The following is a 15,550-nucleotide window of genomic DNA, read 5'->3' as shown; positions in this document are numbered from 1 at the left end:
CTCTCTCATGAATTTGGACACCAAGATCTTCGCCAAGGTGATAGTGAACCGTTTCCTCCCGATGAACAAGTTACTTTCTTACCTGGTAACGTTCTTTCGATGGGATGGTCCGACGACGTATTCCATATCTATGACAGGTAATGTCCACAGCTGTGCTGCTTTGGAAAATCTTTGGCGTCTGCGTCGATGACGTCGATGCGCCGTCCTAGAGGACCGCCTCCGACGGCCGACGTCACCCGATGTGATAAGTAGGACACACGACGCCCATAGCCTCAGTTATAGTTTTTTCCCAGAACGTGTGCCACCAGTTTTCTGCCAGTCAGACACACAAGGCCTTGCGGAACGCAAGCTGCAATCGCAAAAGAAATTCTGCAGCGGGGAAGGCAGGGAGGGAACGATATGGAATACATCGTCGGACCATCCCATTGAAAGAACGTTACCAGGTAAGAAAGTAACGTGTTCTTCGAGGGTATTAGGTCCTCCGACGTATTCCATATCTATGACAGACTCCCAAAGCAGTACCAAGCAAGGAGGCGTGAAAGAATTTAGAATACAAATTTAGCATGCCCAATCAAATTGCGGAATAGAGAACTGCCTTGCCAAAGGCCAGATCTTGCCCTCTGATGGAATCGAGGGAGTAGTGACGTACAAAAGTATGTACTGAAGCCCAGGTGGCTGCATCACAGATGTGACGAATAGGAACACCCCTCTGCAGGGCAGTAGACGCAGCCACTCCTCTTGTAGAATGGGCCCGCAAGCCAGCCGGAGGGTCCTTACCCGCCAAGCAGTAACACTCGGAGATAGCTAAAATAATCCAACGAAACAAAGTCCCAAACGCTTTCCAGTGTAACCAATGAAAAGGTGATCGTCCACTCTGACCCGGGACATGCGCGAAATATAAAAGCTCAAAGCTCTCTGAGGATAAAGCCTATGGAGCCTCTCCTCTTCCTTACCAGGATGTGGAGGAGGATGGAACGCCGGAAGAACAACCTTCTGGCTCAAATGAAATTCCGAAACCACCTTCGGAAGAAAAGAAGGACGAACTCTAAGGACAACCCTGTCCTTATGAAACACAGTGAAGGGTGGCTTAACTGAAAGTGCCTGTAACTCACTCTGCGAGTGGAAGTAACCGCAACCAAAAACACAGTTTTCAGAGTTAACAGCCTCAAAGGGCAAGAATGTAAAGGCTCAAACGGAGCACCCATAAGAAACTTAAGAACAAGGTTCAAATCCCAACCTGGCACCAGAAAAGGTGACGGAGGGAACACATTAGTGAGCCCTTTCAAAAACTGTGAAATTAAAAGGAATCTTAAAATAGGAACACTCTTCAGACGAGCGCTTAAATATGGACAGCGCCGCCAGGTAACCTTTAATGGTCCCCACTTGCAAGCCTCTGTGGGACAAAGAAAGCAAAGAAGACAGAACCATGGGAATGTCACAATCAAAAGGATCCACATTCTGAACTCTGCACTAGTCGCAGAACTTTCTCCAACGGCACAGAGACTTAGTTGCCCGCCGCCTGGCCGAGAGCAACACCTCCATCACGTCTTCAGGGAGGTCCCAATCCTTATACCTCAACCTTTCAGAAGCCAAGCGTGAAGGTTGAGGGATCTGACCTCTGGATGGAGAACCTGACCCCCCTCCTGTGAGAGCAGATCGTCTCGGTAGGGAAGACGACGTGGAGGGCAGATGGACAAGTCGAGAAGGTCCGGGTACCACGTCCTCCGGGCCCACGCCGGAGCAATGAGGATCATCCGGGAACCAAACCTCCGTAACCTCTGCAGTACCTGCGGGATGACGGGGACTGGAGGAAACGCGTACAGCATTGGGAATGACCACTCCACCACGAACGCGTCTCCTAAGGCTCCTTTTGGAGGAAATTCCCGCGAGCAAAACCTTTCGCACTTCCGGTTGACACTGGAGGCGAAGAGATCCACTTGAGGGGTCCCCCAAAGGGCGAAGATCTCCAGGAGAATCTCCTGAGCCAGCTCCCACTCGTGAAAGATCGTGCTCTGCCTGCTCAGAGCGTCCGCCGTCTCGTTGTCGTCTCTGGCTAGATGAACAGCCAAGATCGAAACATCCTGCTGGATGGCCTAGAACTCGAGCTGCATCGCCTCCCTGCACAGCGGAATTGACCCTGCCCCCCCCTTTTTGTTGAGGTAGTGCATGGCCACCGTGTTGTCCGTTAGAATCAGGACACTCTTTCCGTGCACAGTCGGCAGAAAAGCCTTCAGGGCTAACCTGACGGCCCTCAACTCCAACAGATTGATATGGAGTCTGGACTCAGACGGAGACCAACGACCGCTGACTGTCAACTCATTGGTATGAGCTCCCCATCCCGTGAGGGATGCGTCCGTCACGATCGTCACCTCCGGCCAGGGCAGCCAAAATGGGGCCCCCTTCATCAGATTGCCCTCGACGGCCCACCACAGAAGGTCCCGGGCTACCGAGGGCGGCACCTGAACAGGGTCCGACAGCCTGCCGGAGGACTGAGACCACTGGAGCTTGAGTGCCCACTGCAAAGATCTCATCCGCAGACGAGCCTCTGGCACCAGAAGAATGCAGGATGCCATGAGGCCGAGCAGTCTCAAGAATTCGGATGCTGGGAGATTCTGGGCAAGCTGAAACTTGTGCACCATCTGCTGAATGTGAAGAGCCCTCACCCGAGGAGGAAAACACTGCCCCAGGGACATGTCGAGCACTGCTCCGATGTACTGGAGCCGCTGCGTTGGTGTCAAATGGGACTTCTTTAAATTGAGGGAGAAGCCCAGCCTGTGAAGGGAGTGGCAGGTGACGGACAGATAATCCAGGACTTGCTCGGGAGAGCTCCCCCTGATCAACCAATCGTCCAGGTAGGGGTAGACGTGAATCCCCCTTTCCCGAGATGCGCTGCCACCACCACCATGAGATTGGTGAAAACCCTCGGGGCGGATGTCAATCCGAACGGCCGGACCCGAAACTGAAAGTGCGAGTCCCCAACCGCGAACCTCAGGTACTTCTTGTGCTTGGGATGGATCGGCACATGGAAGTAAGCATCCTTGAGGTCGAGAGACACCAACCAGTCCTGAAGTTGAAGGGCCTGAGGACTTGAGAAAGAGTTACCATCTTGAACTTGTCCTTCCTGAGGAGTTTGTTCAAACCGCGCAAGTCCATGATGGGTCTCAATCCCCCGTCTTTCTTCGAAATCAAAAAATAAGGGGAATACCATCCCTTGTTCCTCTCCGCTACAGGCACCAGTTCTATGGCGCCTTTCTCCAGTAGGGCTTGAATTTCCTGCGCAAGGAGCGGATCCGGACTCTTCAAAGAGTGGTTCCCTGGTGGATTGTCGTGAGGCCTCTGCCGAAAAGGAAGACAGTAGCCGTGGGTTATGATCTCCAGAACCCACACATCCGAAGTAATGGAGTGCCACTCTATAAGATGCTGCGCCAGCCTTCCCCCAACCGGCGAACCATGGGACCTGGCCTCATGACTGAGTGGTAGCGGCTGCGGCGTTGCCTGAGGGCAAAGAGGCAACTGCCCGAGCGGCCTTGGCACCTCGCGTACCTTTATTTCCACCTCTGGCACTCTTACGATGGCCTCTTTGACTGCTAGCTCCCCTCGCTTTACTGAAGGACGAGTAATAGCGAAAGGAACCTCCCCTCCATTGCTGTCCCCTAGGACGAAAAGGCAGAGGTTGGCGAACTGCAGCGCCCAACGACTTCACTGCAGCTTTGGAGGTCTGCAACCTCTCAAGGCTCTCGTCAGCCTTGCTGCCAAAAAGGTGTTCACCGTCAAAGAGCATGTTGAGGAGCCGGGACTACACATCAGGCCTCACACATGGCATCCTTGCCATCCTGAACCATAGCAAAGAAACTATCCCGTTCGTCCCCTTCGGGAATATGCTCAGCCGCTAATGCAACACAGTTCCACAGAGTGTGTGAGAAACGAGACAAGGCACATATGGAGTTGGCCGCCTGAAGCGCCATACCCCCCGAAGAAAACACTTTCTTCGCCCAGCCATCAAAACGTTTGTCGTCCCTATCTGGAGGGATGGTAGGATACGACATCTGCTTTGCCGGGGCCGTAGCCGCCTGCACCACCAAACTCTCCGGAGTGGGGTGCCTAGACAAGTAGCATGGGTCGCTACTGGCTGGAAGGTATTTTCACGACAAAGACTTGCCCATTGCCGGGAGATTCTCCGGCGCAGTCCAAGCCGCCGCCACCCTTCTCTGCAGAGCCATATGACAAGGCAAAACCGGGTCAGTGGGGGGACCGAGATCAAGGATGTCCGTGAGATTATCCTGAACGAACTCCCCTGGGGGAGCTGACCAACCCAAGTACTCGGTGACCCGAGACATAAGGCTCCGATATTAAGAATCGGCATGAGTGCCAGGCTCCGGCCTACAAAACTCCACCTCCGGAGAGGTGTCCAGTCCACTGGCATCATGCAGCGACTGCCGCAGATCATCAAACTGGCTATGGCCCGAGATAAGGTCATCTGGAACTGGAACCAAGCCGCCATCAGAGCCTTCATCACCCTCTGAAATGTACTCCAGGCGGGGAGAGGAAGACCTCTGGGGACCAAAGCAGTGCCTGACCTTAGTCAGAGCCTTTCTAGGGGCAAACCCTGTGCCACGGGGCCCCTCCGACACCACCGCCTCGAAAGGCAGCGAGGGCGCCGAATGAGTCGGCGTTGACAGAAAAGGCGTCGATGTTGAGCGAATCGGTGTCGACGTCAGCTGCAGTGCCGCCAGCATCGGCGGTGTCGACACAGGCCTCGAAGCCGGAGCTCGGAGCGTGTCTCTTGACGGCCTAGGCGCCGACGGCATCGAGGACCCCCTCGGAGGCAGAGCCTCGAGAGAAATCGTCGATGACCTCGGCGCCACAGGCGTCGACGTCGTCTTCGAAGATGGCACAGGATCATGCGGTCTCGAACGCGTCGAGGACCGGGACCTGGAACGGGCATGGCGAGAATGGCTACCCTTGTCTGAGCGGGACCTCTCCCGCGAGCCGTGCCGACCACCCGAGCCCGAAGGCGTACGAGCGGTGTCTCTCGACCGGTGCCGACCGACCCTACTTGGAGGCGCGGACGGACCGGTGCCCTGCGATTCAAGAATCGCTAGCATCTGCTTCCCGAAAGAAGCCCATTCCTCCGGAGTCGCTTGCATGGAGGGATAAGCGACCCGCCCACGGGCGGAGTCCTCAGAAGAGGACTCCTCCGGTGTCGCTTGCATGGAGGGATAAGCGACCCGCCCACGGGCGGAGTCCTCAGAAGAGGACGGGGAAGGCGACCTATGCCGGCGCTTCCGTGAATGCCTCGAAGAGGCGGAGGAGTGACGAGACAGACTCCTGGAAGGAGACCCACAGGACTTCCGACGATGATGCGGAGAGTCGCCCCTCGAGTCATCCGTCGAAAGCCCCGCAGACCTCGACTTCCGGGGCTTAGACACCCGGCCTACCGACAGCTTCTTCTTGCGTTCCCGCAAGGCCTTTGCCATGAGCGACTGGCAGTCGACACAGTCGTCCGTATCGTGGGCCTCCCCGAGGCACCAGAGGCAGGCGTCGTGCGAGTCCGTGACCGACATCTTGGACCCACGGTCCCCGCATTTCTTGAAGCCTGGACGCGGGGTTGAAGACAAAGTAGACATCTCCACGAACAGGTCTTCACAACAAACCGAACAGGTTCAACAAACCGAGAATTGAAAACAGCAAACTCCAACGAGTCGAGGCGTACCGAGATTCACGAAGCGAACACGTTCGCGGAAAAAATGAAACTGAGGCTATGTGCGTCGTGCGTCCTACTTATCACATCGGGTGACGTCAGCCGTCGGAGGAGGTCTTCGGGGACGGCGCATCGACGTCATTGACGCAGGACGCAGACGCCAAAGATTTTCCGAAGCAGCACAGCTGTCGACATTACCGGTCATAGATATGGAATACGTCGGAGGACCCAATCCCCTCGAATATGACATATCTGGTCCATGAAGATCAGGCGGGATTTTAACAGGCAGATTCACCTCCCACAACATTAGGCGTCTGTTCAACGTGATGGCCTGCCTAGACCAGGGCTCGAATGCTATAGCGGTTACACTCGACGCTCAAAAAGCGTTCGATATGGTATCATGGAAATATACGTGGCTTGTGTTGGAGACCATGGGCATTGGCCCCAATATGATTGGATACATTAAACTACTATACATCTCCCCAGTAGCTAGGGTCCGGGTTAATTCTTTGACATCCAACCTATTCACACTTTTCAGAGGCACCCGACAGGGCTGCCCATTCTCTCAAATACTCGTTACACTAGCAATAGAGCCAATTGCTGATTACATTAGAGCACGCCACTTGCATAGGGACAGCCGACTGAAAGACGCCCCCGAAATTATATCCCTTTACGCAGATGATTTATTACTATAGATCACGGACCCTGCCACTCATCTTGATCCTGTGTTACCCAATATCACACGCATAGGCACCTTCTAGGGATTCACAATCAATTACTCCAAATCTGAGGTCTTTCCAATTACTAACTCTACTCAACAGCCAGCCACCGAATACCCACTCTGTTGGTCCCCTGGCGGAATCCGATATTTGAGGGTTCAGGTGTCTCTGACCAAGACCACCCTGCTGGCTGACAACTACCTGGCTGCAGCACAACTTGCCAAATCGAAAATGGCTCGGTGGCGCTCCCTCCCACTTTCACTCGCCGGGAGGCTTTCCCTCATCAAGATGGTCTTGCTTCCCAAGTTGATATACACCTTCAGTAACATCTCCATCTGGCCTGGGGGGAAATACTTTGAGGCTACACCAATCATGTGCACAGTTCCTATAGCACTCGGGTGCAGTGTGCAAGAAATGGTCAGATTTGGCGCTTCCATATGAAAGGGGAGGATTCACTGCCCCTGACCCGACATCATACTGGATTGCAGCATAGGCCCAACACGCCACCCATTGGTATCCTGGCTCCCCGCCCCACCCACACGTCAAACTGAAAACCCTGGCAGCAGCTGTGGTTAATATAATGACCCTCATACTACATCAGCATTATGTATCCGACTCTCCCATTGACCCAATCGGTACTACCCTGCGTGCTTGGGCTCGATTACTGAATACAACCGCAGAATTCCAACCCTACTATAAATGGCTCCCCATATGGGATTTCCCTGGATTGGAGCCTACACACGACACTGCCCTGGCTCGGCACCGGGGGACTCTGGGCTACCAAGCGCTAATAGACTTCTACCACAATGGAAGGTTCATAGACCCACAGACATGGAAACCGGGTCACTACGGGTCTACATTGGAGACCCTGCAATACTATAGGCTCCGTGCTGCGTTCCGCGCCGCATGGCCCACCTTTCCCAATGAGCCCCCCCCACCCCCAACAGTCCAGGGATTGCATACATGGCCAATTCGGGCGGCGCCCATGGCGTGGTCTCCTCACTATACAAGATGTTTTTGGGGAACACCCCCGCTCGACCTTCCAGGGCTCGCAGCGAATGGGCAGAGGAATTGGGCCTTGAGGTCTCAGACCAGTTCTGGGAAAGGATGTGCTCACATACCAACAAAGCTTCCCTCAATTTCCACCATCGAGCTATGCAGTATAAACTACTAAACAGGTTGTACTACACCTCTCTCAGGATCTCCAAGTTTGTTCACACTACCATACATTCCTGTCCTCGCTACAAGGCGGAGAACGCTGAACCATCTGCATATGTTCTGGACGTGCCATAAATTGGGGGAATTCTGGGAGGGAATCCTAGGGACACTTGCTGATATCATCGATACTGTGATCGAGCCTGATCCACTGGGAGTCCTGTTTGGAGTGTGGCAATCTGATGACATTATACGCATGGCCAAATTTCTAAATATTAGCTGCATGGTGGCCAAGAAATGTGTACTTCAGAGCTGGAAGAGTCCCGCCCCCCCGACATTTCAGAAGTGGCTGAGCATGCTTACATGGTCCCGAAATTGTGAAGGAGTACCTTGGCATGCTCCCTACCCATTCTCGCCCCAGAACATATGGTCTGCATTCAACAGTTACCTCAACAGCCGAGAAGAAAGTGCATCTGGGGGAAGCTGGTCTCCGGCTCCCTAGTGATGCACTAGAATGTTATGGCGCTTCACACTTTATTGCTCTCCCATTTGGTCTCGGATTGCCTTAGTGGTTGCTTTATTACTCTCATGTGTATATCTACTGTATTGCTTGCTTTGACGTGTGTGGTTGTTGTAAGCCTCTGCCCAAAAAAAAAAAAAAGATTAAAATAATTTTAAAAAAAGAATACTGCCCGACTCTTTGTTTAACCAGCGAGGCAACTGGTTTTTCCATATTCCTTCCACCGCAAGCAAGGGTCCTTCTATGGCAGCGATTCTTAACCAGGTACAGGAACTCCCGGAACCATATTTCACCTTTCAGGGTGTTTTTTCTACAACAGAGTATTCAGACTTACCCCCTCATCATAAAGATGACTGCTCCACTGAGCTAGTTCCCAATCAACCCCTGCCTTTTGGCCAGATGTACATCTTATCGGCCAAGGAAAAAGAAGTACTTTGTGAATACCGCCAGGTCAATCGCCCTAACGGTTTTATGGCCGAATCTACATCCCCTGCAGGGGCTTCATAATTTTTCATACCCAAGAAAAATATCACAGCGTCCTTGTATTGACTATCGGGGCCTCAACAACATCACCATTCCCGATAGATATCCCGTGCCCTTTATTCCTGACATCCTTGAGGCGGCCAAGGACTCTACCACCTACACGAAACTGGAACTGGCGGGACTTAACATCTCATCAGGATACGGACGGGGGACAAATGGAAAACTGCTTTTCGCACTCCACTCGGGCACCGAGTATCGTGGGATGCCCTTCGGCTAATCCAATACTCCTGCTGTGTTCCAGCGATTCACTGACCACATTTTTTCTGACATTCTTCTTCATTACGTCATAGTATATCTTGACAATATATTAGTCTTCTCTTCCTCCCCATCTGATCACATCCGGCATGTGAAGAAGGTTTTATTACGCCTCCAAGAAAACCATCTTCTCTGCAAGCTGGAAAAATGGGAATTTAACCAGACGAGGGTGGCTTATCTGGGTTTACTTTACTTTAACTTATTTAATGTGCATCCATGAACCCTGATGCGTGATGGCGCAAACAAAGACAGACAAGAACAATGAACATAGAGAAGATGGCCACAGCTGAAGCGGAAGGCTGAGGTGGAAGGCACTGGTTAGAACACCCTAGCCTGATCAATGGAATAAGGTGGTCTTAAGATCTTTCTTTTAGAGAAGGGAAGAATGAGCTTGCAGAGATGGGGACAGTGAGTTCCATGTCAGCGGAGCAGCACTGAGAAATGTTATATCCTTTCTGCAGAGGGTGTCGCTATGGATCAGACGAAGATAACTGCCTTCTCCGACATCAATTAAGGACAAAAATTAGTCACGGGTGCTCCTCTATGAGAACAAACAGCAAAAAATAACCTGTTTTTTGGGACGGTACCCACTCTAGAGTCTGCAGCCACACTTTAGCTCACTGCACCTTTCACAGATGGGAGCTGTCCTTTGCATATCAGTCTTTGTCCTGCCCACATGGGCAGTCCAGCACCGAAATGCTATGGCAATTCCTCTCTGAACAAGAGTACCAACAGCAACACCATACACGTGGTTCAGCCTTGTTGGGCATCATCAGTGATTTGGAGCTGTGCCTCTCTGAGCACAGTGAGCAAGGGGTCCACGCTGTTTGAAGTCGAGAACCCCCAGTTCCGGATGGAACACAATCTGACCGAAGATCAGGGCTGTTTCTACCATGATACCACAGTGTTCATGCCTAGTCTGGGTTTGAGGAAAGAGGCACTCCTCCGATGGTGTCATGACTCACCGGTCGCAGGGCATCAAGGTGTTTCGAACACAACCGATTTACTCCGAAGAGTCTTTTGGTGCCCCACTCTGCTCTTGGATGCTAAGGATTATGTGTCCTGTACGACATGTCTTCAGGCCAAAACTCTGCGGAGAGCTCCATTGGGTGACTTAGTCTGGATGCCCTTGCCAGAGAAACCCTGGCAGATAATTTCTACGGATTCAATAGTGGACTTGCCGGCCTCTCAAGGTTGTGTCACTATCATGGTGACTACTGATACCCTTACCAAGCTGGCCATATTTGTTCCCTTACCGAGGATACCGACCGCAGCTCAGATGGCCCGTGTATTCATCAAACACGTCTTTTCCCATCATTTCGGACCGGGGTCCCCAGTACACTTCCCGATACTGGAAACATGTCTGTTCTGCACTGAACATCAACCAGGCTCTCAGTTCTGGCTACCACCCTCAGAATAAACGGCCAGACAGAGGCTCAATCAGACTCTGGAAGGATATCTGTTTTTATGTCTCTGCTGCCCAAGATAACTGGGTTGATCTCCTGTCTCTGGCCGAGTTTGCATACAACAATGCGTTGTACTCCTCCCTGAAATCCAGCCCTTTTTAGGTCAGATACGGCTTCCATCCTGCTAGTTTCCCCGACCTACGCCTCTTCGTCCACGACGATCCCAGATCTCGACGGTCTCCTCGCCAAAGTTCAGCAGGGGCACAAGGGTGCCTGCTCATCCCTTCAAATGGCCCAAGATCAGATTAAACTCCAGGCTGATCGCCATCGCTCACTGGCACCCATCATTAACCCTGGGAACTCGGTCTGACTGGCTTCTCAGTTCCTCCCTAGGACATCTAGTTTCATCTAAGTTCTCTCCGAGATACTTTGTCCCCTATCGTGTCTTAGCCCATCGGGGTCCGGCCAACTGTTTGTTGCAGCTGCCCCGTCCTTGTCTCTAATTCACCCGGTTTTTCAGGTCTCACAGCTAAATTTGGATGTGCCTGATCGCTTTGGCCACGGCTCCGTCCACCGTCCTCCTGTCTCTACGGATTCTGGACCAGAGTTTGAGGTTGCTGCCATTTGTGACTCCCAGCACCGGCGGGTGGCTCTGCAGTATCTGGTTGACTGAAAAGGCTATTCTCAGGCTGATCAGTTCTGGGAACCTGCCTCGGCTGTTCATGCCCCCCAGCTTGTTCGTCATTTCCATCTCTTTCATCCTGGCAAGCTGGGGGGTGCTCCCCTTCGGGGGGGGCATACTGTCATGAGAGGCAGGTTTCGATGGTCGCTATGGCATAGGTGGAGGATTGCTGGTGTTTCAGGAAGCACCCCGAAGATGGCTGCTGGTCTCTACAGTACCGTTACTGCCTCACAGGACTTGCTTGGATCATTGGCTCCGCCCCCTCCACACAATCTGCTTATTTGCCTGCCGGGACCAGAACACACTGCGTTGCTACTTTTCCTAGCGAACGCTTGTGGGCGTCGACGCTTTCTGTCCTTGACATACTCTTAGTGCCTATTTAAAGTCCTGCTCTCTATCTCACACACTTTCCCTCTTGCAGATCCTGCCCAGTTCGTGCTATCCAAAGCCATCGTTTCCGATCCTTTCCTTCGTGTACTGCATGCAGCGTCATCCTGGGTAGGATCATTGCTAGATCACTTAGAATAAGCAATCTGCTCTCGGACCGAAAGCAATTTATAACATCTTACCTTTGTTAGCAGAAAGCTGACATGTAATTACGAAGCCACAGCTTGCAAAGCTTACTCCCAAGTCTTGTGCAGTCTTCGGCGTTCTTCCAGGTATGAACGCCATTCCTGTTTCCATGGTAACTAACCCGATCTTTGTTTGAGAAAGAACTCGCATGCGTTTATTCTGCAGACGCCCAACATTCTATAGTGAAGCTCCTGTACGCTCGTCAACACTCAGTCCCATTATTCAGGTACGAATTGTAACGGTTATTGATTAGAGTGCTTGCTAACCTTAACTTCATTCACGCCACGTTGGTTGGCAACTAGGGACTCTTCTGCTTACTATGCCTCTCCTTGCATCAGGCTTCTTCTCACACTATTCTTTGTACTGCAGACACACACCAAAGCAGTTTCTCAAGTCTATGGATTACTCCAAGCACCAACCAACTTCCAAACCTCCAGTAGTATACAATTGGGTATCTATCTATTCCTCATTCACATACCTTCAGAATATTTATTCGTACTGTCTTATCAATCAGTTTTCTCCCATCATTCTCCTCAGTACAATCATGGCTCCCCCTCCACTGTGGGTGTAAAGCATAGCAATCACTGGACTCCTTCCTGCACTCCAGCTTCTTGCCAGAAGGAACCTATCCTGAGAAGACACAGTTTTCTTCCCCAGAGGGTTTACCTGGGAATCCTGCTCCTTCTGCATCATCTATTGAGACAGGGGAGTAGGGTGACCAGGAGAATTTGTGTTACCTCACAATGCTGCCTCGGACCAAGGTCAGTGATTCTAACATTGTATTCAAGATTGTATATCGTCGTATGACACCAGGTGATAAAGTGCGATTTGTTCTTATTCTAGCTCTGGGGTCTTTATTTAGAAGACAAATGAAACCCAGGAAACTTGGCCGAACCCCAGTCGCCCCAGCATGGCGTACATATACCCCCAAGAGATCGAATCAAATGCTTTTTCAGCATCTAGCCAAATCGCCATCACCTTTGCCTTGGGATCTAGCTGGGATATTATAGCAAAGAGTCTACGTAAAATTTGCAGAGGTGGATCTCGTGGGGATGAATCCCGACTGATTGGGGTGTACCAGTTTCTTCATGTGTGGGAGCAGTCTGTTCGCAATGGCTTGAGCAAATATTTGGTGTCTGTGTTTATCAGAGAAGTGGCGGTAGGATGTGGGTTTGTGCGGCTTGAGCAGGACTGTAATAATTGCTTCCCTCATGGATATCAACTGATGGGGCCTCCTCCCACACCTCCATTAATCTAGCGGCCAGTCCTTTATTGCCTACCCAATTTCCTCTACTGTAAGGTGGAGTTCCACAATTTATCTGTCCTCATGTTCTAGTGTAGGGAGCGGGAATCAGTCCATGTACTGTTCTAGCTCACACAGACACTTGATCTGAGTTTACGTATAGCGCTGAATAGAAGTCTAAAAAGACCCCATTAATCTTCTCTGCATCTGTGTAAACTGCCTCGTCTGCCCCATAATAATTGAAATTGGTCTAAAAACGTGTTCTGCCTTGATAAAATTTGATATTCTGATATCCTGTAATGTGCCAAGTGTTCGAGACAATGGATGCCCTCATAGCAATATGCTGAAAGATTCCCATAAGGTAGCCACCGACCCCACTGAGCCCATGTTACGGTCAAAGAATTCTGTGATGTCCACCCGCAAGGGTTCAGTTGATGGTTATGTCACGCAGCAGGGCTAGCAGCATTCGCAACAGACATGGACCTTGTTCTGAGCAGGCCACACCCAGTTCCAGCAAGACGGGGGAATGGTCGGACAGCGTACGTGGGAGGATGGCATACTCCCTCACCTGGGGGATGTATTCTGGGGGGCTTAGCCAGTAGTCGATGCGTGAGCTGGAATTGTGTACTGGGGAGTGGAATGTGTACACCTCCAGGGCTGGATGGAGTGCTCTCCAGACGTACATGAGAGGCAATTTACACATGCACAGGTGTATTGTCAATTCAGCTTTGGTGTGCATCCCGGGGCCTCTGGATATCCTGTCTCTCTGCGGGTCTAAAATTGTGTTAAACTCTCCCCCCTCCAAATGACTTTGGCATCTTCCAATGGTGATTTCTGTGCGATAACGTGGAGGTAAAAATCAGGTTCATCTGTATTTGGCCCGTAAGTGTTGACCAGTATTACCTTTTGATTCCTCAATGAGCCCCATAAGATCACATAACGTCCCTCCACATCCACCCAGATCTAGTGAGCTGGAACCCCCATATGTTGGCGTATAAGGGTCAACACCCCCCTGGACTGTGATGAGTAATCTGTACCTATACGAAAAGGGCCCCAGTCTCGGGCAAATGTCTCAACTTCCCTCCCAATGGCATGAGTCTCTTGCAGTAAAAGGATATCAATCTTGTGCCGCTTGGCATACGCTAACATTTTCCATGCCATAACAGGATTTTATATTCCAGGTAAGGAGCTTTATCCTATGGTTCAGCCCGGGTGTCACCATCCAAATACTGTAAATGCAACATTACCCCTTCCGTTGACCACTCTGCACGCTCTGTAACCTTCCCAACCGTCAGTTTTTTCATTTAACCAACTACCCCCCCAAGCCTCTCCCTTCCCAACCCTCACCATCCCTCCAACTGGACGGTGTAGCCCCATACCACAACTTTGTTGTCTCCAACAGAGAGTGGCTCCATGTGGGCACAACAGAGAACATGAAAACCTTCTGCCTATAAGAGCCACATCATATGACTCAAGAGGAATGGGAGAACCTCCAGGTGTTTTTGCCCTGTGGGCCATGCAAGTGTGCATTCTGCTGATCATGTATCGGACCGAAGCAAGCGTCAGCCACTGCTTGACGGTGCTGGAATGTTCTGTTCAATGAAAGTCATGGCCTCCTCCGGGGTTTCAAAGAAATGGGGTCTGCCAGCGTGTTGCATGCAGAGTTTAGCTGGGAACATCATGGCATAGTGTATTTTCCTTTCTCAGAGTACCTTCTTGACATGATCTGGACACCTGCACCCCATTCGAAAAGTCAGGGTAGATGTGGATTCTAGTTGAATCATAAAACAAAGTGCCCTTTTGCGTTGACAAGCGGATTATCAGATACCGGTCGCAGTAATTTAGTAGGCAAGCGATGATGGTGTGCGCCCGGTTTAGGCGGTGGGGCAAGAGATCTGTGGGCACTCTCAACAAGGAACTGCTGTGAGAACTGCGCTTCCGGGAACATTGTACCAATTGCCTCCTCCAAGAACAACTCCATTTGAACCTTTATGGCCTTCTCAGCCATGCCCACCACCCGGATGTTGTTGCGGCGAGATTCCAGGTCATCACATTTGACCAGCATCACTTTTACACTCTTTAATGTCCTCAATATCTTTGCCGTGTGACATAACTGTATCCTCCAACACACTCACCCTAGTGTCTGCTTCTGTGACCCTGGCATTCACTTTCTGCACGTCTGCTCTAATGGAGACAATGTTACTACTAATGTCATCCAGCTTGTTGTAAACTGCCGTAAAAAGCCAGCCTGTAGTGCCGCCATGTAGGAGTCCATGCTCATTTCTGTGTGAGATTGGTTGGTTGTTGGGGTGGACTGTGGTGTCCCCTCACTTTCTTCCACAGAATTCGATTGTGTAGGCATCCATGTACCCCTTTGTGTTTCCCTTTGCGCCTCGTGTCATGTCCACCCCAGGTGATCCGGCTGATCCTTATAATTGTGTGTAGTGTGCACCTGCTTTCTGTTCCTCTTCCTGCCAGTTACCAGGGTGTGTTGGGTTGGGGAAATATGTTTGTCCTACTTTGTTCCCCTGTTGGGAGTCTTGGTACTTTGGGGTGAGACCCCCTCTTCCTGGCTTACAGTGATGGCAGTAGATTGAAATGTTCCGCACTCCTGTGCATCCACTGTTTTTGCTCTGCACCTTCCAGTGCAAGCTTGAGACACTGGTTGCGCACTGATGTATTATCGGTAGTGCAGGCATCTATTATGCGATCCTGGCGTCCCCATATGAGCACCGTGTTGTGCCTGCCCAGCT

The 15,550-nt window shown here is 51.4% G+C and overlaps 1 protein-coding gene across 5 annotated transcripts in view; it reads right to left on the bottom strand.

The window, feature by feature from the left end:
- LOC138581130 (protein MTSS 1-like) overlaps window positions 1-15,550 on the bottom strand; it is an 885,917-nt gene that overhangs the window by 39,096 nt on the left and 831,271 nt on the right. The gene's annotated exons all lie outside the window — the stretch shown is intronic.

Source organism: Ambystoma mexicanum, chromosome 3p (assembly GCF_040938575.1).
Source record: "Ambystoma mexicanum isolate Mex_15411 chromosome 3p, UKY_AmexF1_1, whole genome shotgun sequence".
Lineage (NCBI taxonomy): Eukaryota > Metazoa > Chordata > Amphibia > Caudata > Ambystomatidae > Ambystoma > Ambystoma mexicanum.
The sequence above is the reverse complement of the archived record's forward strand: the minus strand, read 5'-3'. Positions and strand labels throughout refer to the sequence as shown.